The sequence below is a fragment of the Pleurodeles waltl genome, chromosome 2_1 (assembly GCF_031143425.1).
Source record: "Pleurodeles waltl isolate 20211129_DDA chromosome 2_1, aPleWal1.hap1.20221129, whole genome shotgun sequence".
NCBI lineage: Eukaryota > Metazoa > Chordata > Amphibia > Caudata > Salamandridae > Pleurodeles > Pleurodeles waltl.
The window spans coordinates 561,139,446-561,156,897 of NC_090438.1; positions in this window are offsets into that span (position 1 = coordinate 561,139,446).

Here is a 17,452-nt window from a genome sequence, read left to right on the forward strand (position 1 = left end):
GCCCGTCTTGTCTTCATTGTACTTCATTTTGTGCTTCGTTCTATCTAACTCTCCATACCCATTTTGTCTGCATTGTACTTCAGTTTTGTGCTTCTTGTTGCCTAGTTTGGTGCCCCCTTTCTGCATTCTGCCTCGCTTTGTCAAGTTCTGTGCCAATCAAGCTCCATCTTGCTCCTCATTGTCTAGTTTTGAGGTGCGGTTTTTCCTTGTGCCCCTGTCTCTGATGCATTTTGCCACTTTTTTCTCTCCCCCACCCCCTCTCCTGCCCCCTCCCTCTGAGCTATACCCTCCCCAGGACCTACATAATGGAGGTCTATGCGCAACTGCCCAGCAGGCGCACACAGCAGGTGCACTGCTGGTGTGCAAAACGCCACCAAAGGCAAGCCCATCTGCGCCCATCCACGCCTGGACCCTGCCCAGCACTCGGACACCTGGTTCTACTGCCCTACATCAGTACTCCCCCAATGAGATCCGCAACCTCATTACAAAGAGCCACAATAATAACTGGTGTATCATCTCACCTTGGACCAATAAAGGCACCTTCTCCTGCTACAACTTCCACTTCTCCTGCAACAGAGGACACTCCAACACTGCTACAAATCAGAAACCCGGCAACAAACCTCAACTCCACTGCACACTACTTAACGCCCAATCCCTCTGCAAACATGCCATTGAAATTTGGGAGACCATCACCTCCCTTGCACCGACATAATGTTCATCAGTGAAACATGGCTCACCCCTGCATCTACATCAGACATCGCCACCGCAACTCCCCCCAAATACAAGATGATCCACTGCAACTACCCCAACAGGCATAGCAGAGGCATCGCCATCAACCACAAGGACACCCTCCACTGCACTGCCTTGGACGACGACATGGAACAATTCAGCTTCCAGATCAAACCTGATGCCAACAGTCCCCCCGGACCCTGCTCCAATTTCTGCAACTCCATTCTGGACTTCATCGCTCCCCTGGCCATCGACTCCAACTGCATCTTCCTGGGAGACCTGAACTTCCACCTAGAACACCCTAATGACACTAGCTCCACCTTGCTCCTCGAAAACATGTAGAACATCGGACTCTCCCAGCTGGTCACCACTCCCACTCACAAAGCAGGGCACACACTAGATCCCATCTTCTCCACAAGTGGCTGTGCCAAATTCTCCCACATCACCAAAGTGACAAGGACCAACCACCACATCGTACACTTCACCATCGAGCATCACCACAAAACCTCACCTAGACCCCCTAACCTCCCCCACTGCAAATGGAAAGTCATCAAAACCCCCTGGATCACCACCCTCAAGGACATAAGCCCCATCCCAACAGACACCCTCAAAATCAGCATCTAAATCCTTTCCAGCTGGCTTTCACCTGCAGCAGACACAGTCACACCCCTAAAAATCTCCACCAGCCACAAATCCTCCAAGCAGACCACCTTGTACACTCCCTAACTTCGAACATTCAAACGCCATTGCAGGAATTTAGAGAGACACTGGTGCTCCAACGAAACACCTGCCAATCTCGACTCCTTCAGGTCTGCCCTCAAGACTTACCACCTTTGGGTCAGAGGAACTAAGAAAGATGCACTCTCCACCCACATTGAGGAAAGCTACTCCAGAGAGCTCTTCAGCATAGTCAGAGAATTATCCTGCCCCTCCACCACCGAGAACATGATCCACCCTACACAAGCTATCTGCGACAAACTATCGGACTAATTCCACCACAAAATCACTGACATCTACAACAACTTTGATCCCCAGCCCACCACACTCTCCCTCCCCCACACCGCCCCACCCCACTGAATCACAGAATGGAAGCAGCTCTCCACCGAAGACACCATCTCTATCATGTCGTCCATCCATGCCTGATCCCCCACAGACCCCTGCCTGTACCACTTCTTCAATAGCAGAAAGGAGATATTAGGAGCACCCCTCACAGAAATCCTGAATACCTCCATCTCCACAACCACCATTCCCAATACTTTAAAACATACCAAAGTCAAACCCCTTCTAAAGAAACCCCCAGCAGAACTCAACAAACTAATGCCCCATCTCGCTCTTCCCATTCCCCTACAAAGTCATGGAAAATACCATCAACCACCAGCTCACAGACTACCTTGAATATAACAACCTGCTCGACTAATCCCACTCCAGATTCTGACCAAACAACAGCACCGAGACCACCCTCATCGCTGCAACTGACATCAGCAGATCAGCAGCCCTCATCCTCCTTGATCTTTCCACAGACAATTACACCGTCTCCCACCACACTCTCATCACCAAATTCCATAACATCCGCAACCAAGGAAATGCCCTCAACTGGATTGCCTCCTTTCTCTCTGGTCGAACAGAGAGGATCCGCCTCCCACCCAATGTCTTCATCCCCAAAGACTTAATCTATGGCGTACCTCAGGGCTCCTCCCTCAGCCCCACCCTCTTCAATGCCTACACAACCCCCTTAGCCAACATTGCATGCACTCAGGGACTCAATCTCATCTCCTACGACAACACCCAGCTCATCCTCTCCCTCACTGACGATGCCTCCACAAGCTCCAACTTCCTAAACACCATGACCAGCATCGCCGCATGAATGAAGACCAATTACCTCAAGCTTAACTAAAACAAAACAGAGATCTCCATCTTTGGAAAAAAGCCATCCCTCTAGGACAAATATTGGTGGCCTACCACCCTCAGTCTCCCATCCACTCCCTTCAGCCATGCATGCAACCTCAGAATCACCCCGAACACTCAACTCACCATGAAACAACAGATCAATGCTTTCTCCTCTGCCTGCTTCCACACACTCTGCATGATCTGCAAGATCTTCCACTGGATACCCGTCTCCACCAGGAAAATAGTCACTGAGGACTTCAGCTCCAGCCGCCTCGACTACAGTAATGCCAGAACTACCAAGAAACTCACTAACCTTCTTCAGACCATCCAAAATGCCATCCAAAATGCCACAGCAAGGCTCATCCTCAACCTTCCCAAAAGAATTAGCATCACTCCCCACCTCAGGGCCCTCCACTGCCTTCCCACACAGCATAGATGTCTCTTCAATCTCCTCACATACACTTATAAGGCCCTACAAAACACTGGACATGTTTACCTCAATAACGACTCACTTTTTACTGACTGACCAACTCTGATCCACCTCCTTCTACCAGGCCCATGTCCTCTGCATCCAACGAGACTGACTCAGAGGGTGCTCCTTCTCCTACCTCACTGCCAAGTCCTAGAACGACCTCCCCATCAACCAATGCATACCCACCTCACTTGAGAAACTCAGAAGGCAGCTCAAGACCTGGCCATCTCCTGCGAGACAGACTTGCAGCACCACCACAGTGCCTGGAGCCCCCCGGAGTGACAAGCTACTGCTCAAAAAGAACGTACTGACTGATTGATTTTTAGAGTACTCACTTTGTTTGGCTGACCCCAACATGAAAGAATGTTGCAGTGGCTATTAAAGGACTTTGGGGCTCAGTTTCCCTGTCCTGGTTTTTGAAAATGGACACAAGGGGCACAGTAGGGATACCCAACCCCCAGGTCCTTGTGGGTAATTCCCAGAGAGAGCCCCTGGGTTACAAACTTAAATTTTAAAAAAGTTATCTGACAAAATAAACAGAAAATGTGAGACACTGCATTTTATTATGCCCCCAGTGTAGGGCAGGGCCGGAGGATCAGTGCATTCTTCAATTTGTTTTAAAAGGTGAGCAGGGCATATGTGCCACCTGTTCCTGAGCCTACGTTTGGCACCAGGGACCCAATCTCTTGGGGTCTAAGGCAAATTTAATATCCTGGACAGAGCAGTAAATATTTTTCACCTGCTGCTGCTCGTCACAAACAGGGGGATTGCAGAGCTGCTACCCGTGGTGAGAGCTGAAAAGAAAGTGCTTTTGCTGGGAGGGAGTAGAACAATGGCAGCTCTTGCAGAGTGCAGGGAGCCAGCTGGGTTGCAGGGACCTTGGGGATCCCTTGGCAGCCTCCAACAAAGAAAAAGTAGCTGGGGGCCCAGGATAAGAGAGAGGCGACCCACACAAGGAAGATGCAAGATCCTGGGCAATGAAGGGATCTGGCGGGGACGTGGGGGCTTTGTGGCTTCCACCCGAAGCCCTCAACCAAAGGAAAAAAAAAATAAGCTTGGCTTGGCACCCAAAAGTACAAACAAAATGCAGAACAAATAACATTAAATGAGCGGTTGGAGCCACTCATTTATTATTCACTGCTTCCTGCCTAGAGTGACCCATAATGCCTTTTGTGGGCTAATTCCATATTTATTACAGCTTTGTGGTGCCCCTCACTGGGTAGGGACCTCCACTACATGTTTTCATAGTGTTGTGATGGGGCTGCAGGTGGAACAGTAGCCCCCACAAATCATCTTTTCGTAGTCATCCTATGTTTACTGAGGTCTGTACAATGTGCTCTCAGGCAGCAGGGCCTGGCCCAACATCCTCTGTGCAGCTAACACCAACTGTGCACAGCGTTCAGCCAGGCCTCATGCCCAAGCCAGCATGCATGCACAGCCTCCAATGCAGGGTGTAAACTCTCCCCCCTGCTGTTCATAGCCTTTGAGATTTTGCAGTGGGGGTTAGGTGCAGGGGATATCCCTTTGACAGGCAATGCACCTTGTACCTATGTACACTTCCAAATAAGCCTTCAATTGTGGGCTGCAAGGGTTAACCAATGGACTTGTCATTCTGCCAGGCCCTGCACCCATCCCTCAACAAAAGCCTTCACACAATATTTCTATCATACCTGAAAGATCCTAACCATGGTGGAATGGTGGGTGGAGAAATTGGCATGAGGTGACAACCTTTAGGTTTACACCCTTCACATAGTTATCTGGTATCTCTAGTATCCTATTTCAAAGAAAGAGGGTAATCTGTTAGTCTTTTAAAAGGAGTAGAAAAAGAGTAGAGACAGAAAATAGTCAAAACCTTGTAATTTAGACTAAGGATAATGAAGGGGGAGGATGTTGTACAAGATTCACAACAAAACATAGCTAGCAGCATTGACAAATACCTGTATGCCACAAACATTGGCAATAAGTAGAGCTAGACCTGATCATTGAGTCTCTGAAGGAAACAACCACAGGTGTCTTTCCATCGAGCAAGAAATCTTGGAGATACATAAACCTCTAGCATTTGCAAGAGATAACGAAGAAGGCTCTTTTTTACGGCATCCAGAAGGTTTAAAAAAATGTTCCAAACATAAAGCATAAAAAGTAGGCACAAACAGGAAGCCCCTTCTCATTAAAGCCTACAAGGATTTCTAAAGCGTTTAACTAAAAAGTTGGATTTTTAGTTTATCTATTATCCTATCCTTGTCATGTGAGGTATGTGGGTAACACAATCGTTCCTGCATATAAAAGAGTTTTCAATCATTTTCAAGCTATAAAAAATGGAAACCCAGATACCTAGTCGCTCCTCATTTCAATGGGTTACATTAAATTATGGATGATGCACTATGGCGTTTTGTGATAGAGCATGTAGCAAACAAATTGAGGGGTGGAACTAGAACACTATTATGATAAGGCTTGGATTGAGGTACATAAATTAATTGGGGACCTTGGAATGAGCAGGTTTAAGGATCAATGAAGAGTTTGTGTCACATTTTGGTGATTGATTGCACCTTATGACTTGACTCCGTTCCAAACAGGGAGAGACAGAGTCTTGTGTACTACAAAGACTTTCCTTTGAAGTTTGCCTATTCAAAGGCAGAAATTAGTATAAGTACTAGACTGCTGACCTTACAACTTTAGAATACTTCTGGATCAAGAGAAACTTCTGCCAAGGAGAAGACCTGAAGAGCTGTAAGGAGGAGCATTGTCCCTTTACTATGTGTGCTTTGCTAGGTTGGCCTGCAGTTGCTGCTTCTGCTTTGGAGAGGACAGACTGGACTCTGGTGTGTATGCAGCTTCCAAAGTTAATCCAAGGGCTTGGACTGAGCTTGTGTTCAGTTAAGAAGTCTCAGGGACAGTAAAGATTTCACCTGCCAGCCTTTGGGTTCTCCTGTAGAGAACCCTGACTTGCCAAGTGGTGCCCACTCCAGTTCCTGGGCCCTTGGGATTGAAAGCTGGCCTAACAACAAGAGGAACCAGGCACGACGACTCCAGACGACTCCTGAACCATGGCCGCTGCATGACTCCACGTCACCGCCTGCACCAGAAGCCGTGGTCCCTGCTGAAGTGTGATGACTGTGCCCGATGCTGCAGGCCCGACACTGCCGCAGCACTGCTGAAGTCCCCATGATATTGTGAGTTCTGTGTGCCCTGTCACTGATATCCATGACACCCGACTCTGCTGCAGGATCTGTGGCCTGTGGTGTGACCCCGAGAGGTCCCCTCCATTGCGTCTTGACCCGCCAGATTCATCGATCCCAGTGAATCACAAGGAACCAATACTTCATGCTGACACCGCATCTTTTCCCCTGTAACCATAAGGAAGTGACACCTCATCTCCCCTGCTCTGCAGTAAGGAACTGACGCCTTTCCTCCCCGGTGACAGTAAGGAACTGATGCTGCAAGGGCTCCAGCGACGCCTCACCTCCCTGACTCAGTGCAAAATCTTTGTTTCATTCTTTTCAAAGGTACGGTACCTAGGGGTCAGTGCCACTCTGTGAACGGCACCACACTCCCTCATGAGTGGCTATTGGTCTGGTGGGAACAACTCTATCAATGATGTTATAATAGCCCCAGTTGAAGCTATTGTGTTTCTAAGCACTATACTAAAGTTTAATCTTTAAAAATTCACATATTTGCCTGTGTACGTTGGATTTTTGTCATTGGTCTTGTTTTACTTAGATAAATATTGGCTATTTCTCTAAACTGGTGTGGAGTACTTTTGCAGTGTCTCAACTATGTTACTGTGTGTGTACAAATACTTTACACATTGCCTCTGAGATAATCCTGACTGATTGTGCCAAGCTACACAGGGGGTGAGCAGGGGTTATCTTAGCTGTGTAACTCCCTTACCCTGACTAGAGTGAGGGTCCCTACTTGGACAGGGTGCAAATCACTGCCAACTAGAGACCCAATTTCTAACACTGATGGCAGCGGTGGGATAGGACTTGTATTTGTACTTGACATACAGTGATAGGTGTACACTACTGTTTTATTGCAGACCATTACACAACCACATACTGTTTTTCCCTTTTTTGATTTACTTTTGTTTGTTTTTTAGCCTTCCTGAGATTCTTAGCAAATTTTGGGAACCCTATCCACAATCATGTCTCAGTCTGGTGAGCCATCAACAGTTGCTACAAATGAAGGCTTTGAGCTGGAAAAGCTCAGCTCAAGCATTTATGTAAGGATCTCAAATGTATAACTAAAAGCACCGCCAGAAAGGAGGAGCTGCAAAGGGTACTGAGGGTGGCATCTGGGGGGCCCAGAGAGGAGGAGCATGAAGTTGTGGAGGGAAAGGACGATAACCTGCAGGGTAGATTTATGGATAACCAAGATCTGCCTAGGGGGGAAGCAACCTTCAGGGCAGGCAGTAGTGTATGTCTTCAAGGGTCTGATGACAGAGGACGACATACAAGCAGAGAGTAAGCATCATTTGGAGCTCAAAAAGCTCAAGCTGGAATTGTCCAAAATAAACAGAGAGGCAGAAGCAAAGAAAATGGCTATGGCCATGGAAGAGAGAAAGATTATGTTAGCTCATGAGCTGAGCTTGTGGCAGCTGGATCAAAGGAGCAAGTCCAACACAGATGGTGACAGCAGTATCACAGCGAAATCTGAGAGGAGGGTGCACATTCCAGAAAAGCTGGTGAAGGATTATAAGAGGTAGGATGACCTATAGTTGTGGTTCAAGGTGTATGAGTCATCTCTGCACATGAATGGGGTCCCTGAGGTACATTACAGGCAGGTCTGTGGAAGCACTTTGAGGAAGAGAGTATGGAAACCATGGCCACATTAGGTGATCCTCAGGGACTCACTTACTCTACCATGGAGGACGCCCTATTCAGTAGGTATGATCTCACCCCTGGGCAGTACAAGGAAAAGTTTAGGTCCTATAGGAAAGATGTTGGAAAGTGGATTATTTGGTAAGGGCAGGTAAGTACCTTCACTTAGTAATAGGCCACAAACCCTCACAAGGTCCTGTCAAGGACTCAATAATGAATCCTGGCTCAACCCTTGGTAGCTTGGCAACAAGGTGTTAGGCTTAACTTAGTAGGGAGGTGTGTAAAGCATTTAAAATAAACAAAACAGTAAATAAATAAAACAAAAAACACAAAACAAATCCAACACCAATTTATAATAATACAATATTGACAAAAGAAGACAAAAATCCGAATAAAGGAACTGGCGACATGAATTTTTAAAGATTAAGGCCCTCATTATGACTTTAACGGAGACCGTCGTGCTGACGGCCGCCAAAAGACCACTGCGGAGGCGGTAATCCACCCACTGTATCATGAGCCACAAAAACAAAACCACCACAAAGCAGCCATAAGTTCAACACTGCCAGAGCCAACGCGGCAGGAGAGAGTCGATCCCACTACCCATACCGCCATGCCTACAAAAAACTGCCCTCCAAATTACAACCCACTAATCACCACAGCGGTCCATCACCAGTGGCAACCCACTGGCACTGCGGACCGATGTGGTTGATTTTGCCACTCCACAACAACAGAAGCCAACATTGGCCAGCTTGCATGACCCACACCTGATACACATACATACACCATACACACCCAACAACAGCACTATTAAACACACCCCCACGCAACCCATTTTTTTTGCAAAATCCCAAAATCTGCTACACGTTGCCAGCCCACATATCCCCTGAACTGCACACAAAACCACAGTCACCTATACACCCTTCACGCATCACGCACCACACATCATACCTCTTCACCAAACACACACAACAACTTGCATTCAGTCACTAATTCACAGCATCCCATATACTCACACAACCTGCACCTCACCAAACATTCCACCCTGTGCACAACAAACACACTACACCCACTACACAATCAGCATGTCCCCACAAAAGAACCCCCATTTCACTGATGAGGAGTTGTGGGTCATGGTAGAAGAAATTGTTAGGGTAGAGCCACAGCTGTTCAGTGCACAGGTCCAACAGATATCCATTCCCAGGAAGATGGACCTATGGCAGAGAATTGTGGACAAGGTGAACTCTGTAGAAATCTATCCACGCACAAGGGACGACATAAGGAAGAAGTGGAACAACCTACGGGGGAAGGTGAGTGCAATGGTTTCCAGGCACCACATTGCCGTCATGAAGACTGGCGGTGGGTCCCCAACTCCTCCCCCACAGTTGACAACATGGGACGATCTTGGCTATCCTGCATCCCAAGGACCTTATCAGTATCACTGGAGGCCTGGACACTGGTAAGTCACCATTACTTCTCTACCACCACGTACAACTGCATGGCATGTCTCCCCATCACCCTATCTGCTTTCAACCAACTCTATCCTAAACCTAGAACTACCCTCATAACCACCCTCAAGAATTTTCCCCTGCATGCCTTTTTCACTTACAGCACACCTCTCCAAGGTTATCATGCGCACACGTGAGTAATTCATTGTCAGCATGAAGCACTGCAAATCCCACAATGTATCAGTGTACACAAACCAAAGGTGGAAAACTGACACCCAACCCTTAGGGAAACCCATAAATGCTGAATATGTGTCTTAGAATGAAATTAACAACTATAATACATGTCGACAGGTACTCCAGCCAATGTCATCTGGCAGCATGTGCCACGTCAACCCAGTCCTACACCAGAAGAAGGCCCCAATGATGACACCTACTCTGGATGTCTGGATCTGGAAGATCTCCCTGGCCCATCTGGTACCACTGGTCAGTCAGACACCACAAACAACACCCAGTCCAACCAGAGCACACCACATCGAACTCCATGACAACAGTAGCCACCCAACGTCCCCAAACCTCTGTCCCCAGGACTCGTCAATCAACAGTGTGCCCACCTGCACAGGGACTGGAGTCAACACCTCACTGGCAAAATTAAGAAGGTCCTGGTGTCAGTGGGAGTGGGTACACAGTTCAGGGGACACAGGAAAAGGGGCCTGGGCCAGTGGGAGGACATCTGTGTGCCAAGGGGTGGGCAAACCCAGGGAACGGACTGCCCAGGAGGCACTGTCACATGCACTGGTGCATACCAGAAATCCCAGGACAGGATCGGCAACGTACTTACTATCTTGCAGGAGAACCAGAGACTGCAGAGGGAACACCACCAGGAGGTCATGCAGCATTTGCAGGCCCATAATGCCACCACGGCCTCCATTGCAGGGGTGCTCAGTGAAATTGCCACCATCATGCGTGAGTCCACAACACACCAGCGGGCCCCTTCCACTAGCCAGTGTCCTGACCAGCCCTCCACATCCTCTGCTGCTAGTGGAATGGAGGACCTGCCACAGGACTCCCAGACCACCAGCACCACTCCCTCTGTAGCAGAAGAACCACCCCACAAACCTTCCCTGCAACCGAGACATCCTCCAGAGACTTAGCCAAGACCAGAACCACTGCCAGGAAGTGAACCTCACCAACATGTCTCTGTTTTGTGCTAATGAGACACCTTGTACACGTTGGAGTGCAACTGCTCCTTTGTCCCATGGCCCCATGGATACTGGACCTGTGCTACAAACTAACTGAGCCACTACACTGAATGTACAGTCAGCTTGGGGTACACATTACCAGTGTAAGTGCTTGCCACAAGTCACCATCCACCAAACTGTTTGAAAGCAGCCTGTAGGCATTCCATGGGTTCACAGTAGCGACCATACCAACATCTGAAAAAAGGGAAACCGTTAGTGACATTCAATTGAGAAGTAAAGGGAAGAAAAGCAACATGAGCCCCAGTAACATAACAGCCTACTTTCATCTGGTCACATCAACTTAAAATTTGGCAGAGCAATTAACTCCATACACTAGCAGTGCCAAGTAATAACTTATGTAAGTGCCTCAGACAAGATACCATGGTTTTAGCTATGCCATGTTGTCAGTATGCCAATTCCTTCTCTGGAACACCTCGTTCAGGCCAGACTGTCAGGGACCCTGTGTGAGCACACTGAAACTCACACTACCCAGCAACAAAAGCTAAGTACTGTATGGAATGAGGACACAGTTTGACATGGGCATCTATTTGAAACTGCAAAACAGCTGATACATTGCATAGGCAGAAAAAGCTTTTTCCAAGTCATCATACCACTGGCACGACTGACCACAGATGGAACCGTGTCAGGTTTCGGAATGCACACATTTGAGCTTGGTACATCATAGCTGCCACACAGCTCTTCATTGACATGGTGGTATGAACAGAACTACAGTCTTACCTGACTATCGTTGGAAGTACTGGTGTATCAGATGTGTCCTGTTGTCCACACCCTCCTCCTCCCCATCTCCATCACTGTCTTCAGTTTCCTCTGAGCCACAGGTGTATAGTCTCCCCCTCCTCCTGTAGGAATAGGAATGGCACATGCCGTCTGACGGCCAAATTGTGAAGCACACAGCAGCCTACTACTATCTAGCAGACCTTTCTAGGGGACTAGAGTAGGGATCCACCAAAAATATGGAGGCACCTGAACTTGGCTTTCAGTAGCCCAGATGTTCTTTCGATGACTCTTCTGGTCCGACCATGTGCCTCATTTTATTGATTCTCTGCCCCTGTTCTTGGGTTCCTCACTGGTGTCAACAGTCAGGATAGGTGTGGTAGCCGGTGTCACCTTGAAATAGTGAGAAACTCACATTACATGTCTACAATAGCACAGAGGACTACTCCAGGTAACATACTGTAAGATACATTGTGTGAAACATCATGCACACCAGTGAGCCAGACTCTCTCTCTCTGTAGTTTTGCCATCATCTGTTGGACACTGCTGTTCCTCATTATATAGGCATCATGTACAGATCCTGGAAACCTGGTAATGTGAGAAATATACTGATCAGAAAGGCACACCATCTGAACATTTATAGAATGGTAATTCTTCCTATTTCAGAACACCTGCTCATTTATCCTGGGAGGGACCAAAGCAATATGAGTCCAGTCAATGGCCCCAATTACATGTGGAATGTGTCCCATTGTACAGAAAGCAGCCTTAACAGTGGGAAAATCATCACTTTGGAGGAATGTGATATAGCTGTTCATGTGTTTCAGCAAGGCAGTCAAAAGTCTACTCAGCATTTCAGAAAACATCGGCTGTGACATACCTGCAGCCAAGCCCACTGTCACCTGAGATGATCCACTGGCCAGGAAGTGGAGCACTGACAGCACCCGTACTGTAGGAGGAATTTCAGCAGTAGGACTACGAAGAGCAGGAGTGATATCTGGGTCCAATTGTTGACACGGTTCAGTGATTGTGGCCCTGTCCAGATGATAGGAGAGAAGTATATGGTGTTCCTCCAGTGTGTACATGGGTGCATACCTCCTCCTCTGCAGTGGTTGGTATCTGAACAGACAAAACATCACAAGTGTGTGATAGTAGGAAGGATAAAAACACACAAAATCACAGTAACTAGAGCTGTCTCATACATTCCAGGCAACAAATGATTGGAATCTGCTCTGGTGAACTCTACATGCAAACGGACTTCTGATACCATACATTCTCATTAATTTGTCATACTGCTTCACAGATGTAGTCAAAGTTGTGAGACGTGATTAGTACCATCACATTTAACATGTTTTGTCAACTACTCTCCTGCAAGCAGTACACTGGTATGAGCTCTCATTTAAGAGGCAGATTCTCTCAGCAAATGTATAATGTAGACGTGTAAGAATTGCCTTGGTGTGTACCATGAGCACCTATGACGCACATTTTATTGACTACCATGATTCCAATCATCAGGAAATGGCACCTGCCTGCCCTGCACCTGATATGATTTCATCATATCAAGAGCTCAACTGCGTGAGCTGCTGTGTCCTGTGCCTGGAACCCACAATGGCCCATGCTACAGGGGATAGGTCCACAGCCTTCACATCCAAAGAACTGGAGAAACTTGTAGATGGGGTCCTACCCTTGTATGGACAGCTGTATGGGCCTCCAGATCAACAGGTGAGTATCTTTTAGGTATTTTGGATTCCACATGCCTGAATGTTGTGCATGCAGTGTGTCCTTTAGGGAGTCTTGTTTGCTGCATGCAATTTGTACACAGAGGTACAAGTGATTTGTAAGATGATTGTGGGATCAATGTAGTATCTAGTCCATTGCTGCAACTGAATGTAGTGTGTAGTGAGTGGTGTCCTTCTGTCTGTGTTTCCTATGCAGGTCAGCACCCAACAGAAGAAAGGGTGTCAGCGCCAAGGACGTGCGGACCCTGGGGGTCCATAGCCGGTTGAGCATCCACTGCAGAAAGAGGTGGGAGGACCTGAGACGGTGGGCCCAGAAGACTGTGGAGGTCCAGCTGGGAATGTCCTCCCAACGAGGGAGGGGTACCCATCTGACACGGACCCCCCTAATGGCCCTCTTACTGGCGGTGGCCAACCCAAAGTTGGATGGGCGCTTGACGGCAGCACAGCAGCCACAAGGGGGTGAGTACTCACTATGTACATGTGTTTCCTAATGCCTGGCATGGTCTTTGGATGACAAGGTAATAGTTATTGTATGCCTTAGCATGCCATTGTAGGTTATGTTGTATAGTTCTGCATTGCTATGGTGAGTGGTATGTACAACTGGTATTAGTCATTTGCTGGTATTTCACCTTCAGTAAGGGCCACAGTGTTGGAGTGATGCACTGATACCCACTGCTTAGGTGGCATGACCTGGCAATTGCACTTTGTGCAGTCCTGTGACAGAGTAAGTGTAGCTGTGCCAGTTTCAACAGGCAGACATGGATTAGTGAGTCTCAGTAGGTGTGTAGATGGTAGTGTCTTCAGAGTTTATTTCAGCTTTTGTTCCCAGGTAATGCTGTTGTATTGTGGTTGTCACTACATAGTGTAAATTACCAGTGAGTCATTGTGATGTGTATGTCATATGTGCTGTTATTGCTGTTAATGACCCTGTGCTCCCTTTCTCCCCCCCACCCTCCATCCTTTTATTCTCCTGTCCTAGTGTGCATTAGCATCATCTGGCAAAGGAGCAGGGGCACCTGTGAGTGTGGAGCTGTAGCCCAGGGGACCCAGGAGGCAGTGTCCACTGACGCTGAGGGGACCAGTGGGTTGGAGGGCGAGGGGAGCACCAGGGGGGAGAGAGGAGCTGATACTACTGACTCTGATTCCTCCTCTGGTAGGAGCCACCTGGTGGTGGTGGACCCCTCTGGGGCCACCCCGGCATCATTATCTTCTGCCACCCTCCATTCCAGCACTGCCCTCCCAGTAGCCACCCACCCAGTTGCCAGTGCCCGCTCACACAGGAGGGTGGATGTCTCCTTTGGCGCAGGCATCTCAGCCCTTGCCCCAGTTAGCCTTGCTGCCCTCACTGAAGAGGCCATTGACCTCCTGAGAACCATCTCTGTAGGGCAGTCAACCATAGTAAATGTCATCAACAGGCTGGCATCCCAAATGCAACAGCCCAATGCATTTCTGGAGGGAATTCACACTGGCTTGGCAGCCCAACAGAGATCAGTCCGGGCTCTGGCCTCCTCTCTGATAGGTGCTGTTGTCCCTGATTTCACCCTCCCCCCCTAAACTTCCTCTTCCCAATCCCAATCCCCCTCAACCCCAAACTATCCCAAGCACACAGTCTGACGAGCAGACACCCAGGACAACATACAAGAGTGGACAATGCAAACACAAGCACCACACTTCATCCCACAGGCACTCACACAAAAACCATCCAGAAGCAGACTTAACAACATCCACTGCCTCCCCTGTGGCCCCCTCCTCCTCATCATCCAGCAATGCAATGCTTACCTAGAGGGCATTCACGTTGGCTTGGCTGGCCTACAAAGATCGTTTCAGGCTCTGTCCTCCTCTTTGATGGCAGCCATTGTCCCTAGTTCTTCCGTCCCCCTTCCAAGTACCTGTACCCAGTCCCAGAGCCCTCTCCCCCTATTCATCCCAAACACACAATCAGACAAGCATGCACCCAAGACAACAGACAGGACTTGCAAAGACAAGCACAAGCACCACAGATCACACCACAAGGATACACACAGCTAACACACAGAAGCACACACTACAACAGCCACTGCCTCCACTGTCTCCCTCTCCACCTCCTCCCTCACAGTCACATCAGTACTCACACCTTCAAGCACTGCACCCTCAGTCCCAGATCCTGCCGCCTGTTCAGCTTTGCCCACAGTCACCACAACAGCAGACACGCAGACTAGCACCCCTTTCACCACATGTGCAGTCAGAACCACCACCATCACAACCACATGCAGCATACCTGCCTCACGTGCAGACCCCACCCCAACATACATGCACACAGCCTGTTTGTCCTCTCCCTCCCTCTGTTCCCCCTCCTCCCAAAACACTCAAACACTCAACAGTCACCTTACACATGCACACTTTGCATGCACCTTCAGCCCAGTCCAGCACACCTACATGTCCTATGACCACTCCCTCTACCTCCACTATCAAACCTCCTCCCACAGTCCACCCCAAAGTGTCTAAGAAACGTTCCCGTGCCCGCCTTGACCTGTTCCCTCTTCCTGATCCACCCTGTGTTGTCCCTAAACGTAAGGTCCTGCTCTCCTAGCCAAGTCCCTCCAGCTCCCAGTCCTCCCATGGCCCCCTAGTGTTTCCATTGTCCCTCCCCCTGCTAAGAAGGCTTCCACTCTGGGACATAAGACAGTCATTCCCACCCCCTGCTCAAGACCCACTCTCCTGCCACCTAAAGAGAGGAACAAGAGCCCATCCCCTCCCAAACCTGACTCCAAAGACCCCCTTCCAAGAAGAAACTACTCCCCCACCCCCTGCCCCCTGAGGTGCCTGCCTTCCACATTGATGTCCCTTCCCAGTGGAGTCACTGGAGTTGGGCCTATTTAGTTGCCTTGTGGGTTGCCATGGACAATTGGGCTGGCCAATGGCTCTTTGTATATAGTTCTTGTTTTGTTGTGGGTACTATTCCCACCAGAATGCAGTGGTTGCGTTACATGTATTTGTCCTGGCTTTCTTTTCTTCTGGCTTATGTGCTTGTTGTTTTCTTTAGCTGATTGTTCTCCATGTGTGGTATGTGTGTTTGGTGTGTATCATGCATGTGAGTATGTCACTCTCCCCTCCCTCCCTTCTGTGCTAGTCGGCTGTACTCATGGTTGTCGTCTTCGTTGAAGTCGCTGCTACTGGACTCCCATTGCACCAGCAGGACTTCCAGTTCGGGTTCCATTGCAGCCGCAGACTCCTCTGTGTCCCTGGAGGGGATTGTCTCCTTTTATATGGGTCGTTTCTGCCACGCTTTTCATGGTGGTGGTCCCGCCCTGGAAATCATGGTGGTCTGCTATGTCATATAATGGTGGGTGGTGAATGACGTTCTGCTAAGTTGAATATGGCAACCGCCGTGGTCGTGGCCGAACTGCACTGGGAGTTCAAGAGGTGCATTGGCTGTATATGGTAGGGATCACTGCCGTGGTCATAATATGGCAGTCTTCACTGCCAGCCTGGCAGTGGTACTACTGCTCTTTCCGGCGTGGCGGTCAGCTGACAGCCAAAGTCATAATTAGGGCCTGAATGTTTTCTAGCTCTTAGAAATTAAAAGCGCCACTTTGGACATCCGGATACACTCGACTGGGGCAAAGTCAAAAGTTGAGGCCAACCACAATGGAGCCCTGCTCTGCTACACTGTGCAAAAGGCCTCGGTTAAAGTTTTACCTTCACATTTAGTCATTTTCTTGAAGTTTTTTCCTCAAAGGGGACGAAGTCACAAGTTGAGGCCGACCTCTTTCGAGCCCTCTTTGTATACATTGAGCAGGAGGCCTCTGTCTAGTTTGGACTTAGAAAGTTTTTTGGGACGGAAATCTTTATCCGGGATCAAGTCGAAAGGTGAAGCCGACCTCAATGAAGCCTTCCTCAGATATCCTCCATGGGAGGCCTTGGTCAAACTTTTGTCTTCAGACTTGGAAATGTTTCTGGAGCTTTTCTTCCTGGACGGGGGACGACTCTCCTCAGCAAGCTGATTTTGATGTGATGTTGTCAGATTGTCTTTCCACAAGCCCCTGGTCAAAACCTTGAAGTCTGGGGTGCCGGAACTTTTCAGGAAGACAAACCTGCAAATCAGGCCGTGTCGCAGTCGATGTTGGCGGGCTTGCCTCATGACGTCGGGTCTGTCCACTTATGGAGCTTTTTTCCAAAGTTATTCAAAACTTCTCCAAACTTCTGGATCATCTTCAAGAAGTACTTTTAAGGTCCGTCAGGTGTCCACAACTCACCCCAAGGTTCCAGAAGCTCTGAGTTGCCCCTTGGGGATAGACTCCAACTCTCAGAATGCACCTGGTTTAAATCCAAAAGTGACCACTAGCCACTGGTCAGGTGGGCGTTTTTTGCTAGACTTAATGCAGGGGACTCTGGTCAGCTCCTTTCTACCTCG